Genomic DNA, 1,532 nt, shown 5'->3' with positions numbered 1-1,532 from the left:
CTGAGCTCAAAAACATGAACTTCCACTCACCAAGCCTTATCTTGATTATTGTTGCTGAGTTCCAGATCTGCAAACAACAGAGACCAAAACTGAGTCCCAGATGCGGCATGATTTCCTAGGGTAACTAGCTAGCAACCTGGTGGCAGGTTGACTACATTGGACTGTTTCTTCAATGGAAATAACATTACTTCTTCCTTACTGCAGTAGATACTCTTCACGTTTTGGATTTGCCTTTCCTGCATGCAGTATTTCTGCCAAAACTATCTTCCATGGACTTACAGAAAGTCTGATTATGGTATTCCACATAATATTGCTTCCTTTTTTCTTTTAATTTATTTAAATATTTTTCATTTACTTTACATACTAACTGCAGTTTCCCTTTCTTCCTCTCCTCCCTTACCCTCTGACTTCTGTCTACCCTGTCCCTATACACTCCTCCTCTGTCTCAATTCAGAAAGAGGCAGGTCTCCCATGGGCTTGAAGAAAACATGGCACATTAAATTGAGATAAGGCCTAGTCCTCCTCTTGTGTCAAGGATGGACAAGTTAATCCAACATGTTCTCCAAAGCTAAATAAATGCCAGGAATAGAACAGGTTCTTATTTCTCTGCTAGGAGCCTTATAAATAGACCAAGTCACCCAACTGTCACACACATGCTAAGGGCCTAGGTTGGTCCCATGTACTCCTTAACTGTTAATTCCGAGTCCAAGAACTCCCAGGAGCTCAGTCATCTGTTTTTTTTTTAATGTTCCCCAGCATGACTCCATGTTTCATATATTCTTTCCTCCCTTTCTTCAGCAAGTCTCCCAGAGTTCAGTCCAGTGCTTAGTTTTAGATCTTTGCATCTGCTTTCATCATTACTGTATAGAGTATCTCTAATAACAATTAGTGTAGTCAAAAATCTGATTACAGTAGAAGGCCAGTTCACGCACCCTCTTCATTATTACTAAGATTCTTAGCTGGGGTCATCTTTGTGGATTCCTGGGGGTTTTCTTGGCACCAGGTTTCTTTCTCCCAAATTCCCCCTATCAATATGTCTCTTTCATTACTTTCCCTGTGTTTCCCTGGGAAGGAGAAATATAAGAGATCTCCTGAGTAAACTGGGGGTGAGGAGATGAAGGGATAGGAACTTAAGGGAGTGGGTTGAACAGGCTGGACACAGTATTGCTTCAGACCAAGGAAATCACTTCATACCAGAAAAGTGACACAGTAGGCCCATGATCGCAGAATCCACTGATCTTAACATGTTACCCATCATTCTGAAGCAGCTGGCCTGATTGAAAAATGGGATGGCCCTTTAAAGACACAGTTACAGTGCCAATTAGTTGGCAGCATCCTGAAGGTCTCAAATAGTCTTCTCCAAAAGGTGGTGTATGCTTTGAAAAAATATCCAGTTTATGGTATGATTTCTCCCCTAGTTAGGATCCACAGATCCAGAAATCAAAGGACCCAAAAGAGAAGAATTATACTCACCCTAGTGATGCACGAGGAAAACTTTTGCTTCCATAACCTTAAGTTCTGTTGGCCTAGAA

This window comes from Alexandromys fortis, unplaced genomic scaffold, assembly GCF_014885135.2.
Source record: "Alexandromys fortis isolate MF-2015 unplaced genomic scaffold, M_Fortis_MF-2015_v1.1 scaffold_411, whole genome shotgun sequence".
Classification (NCBI taxonomy): Eukaryota; Metazoa; Chordata; class Mammalia; order Rodentia; family Cricetidae; genus Alexandromys; species Alexandromys fortis.
This window is presented reverse-complemented; position numbering follows the sequence as displayed.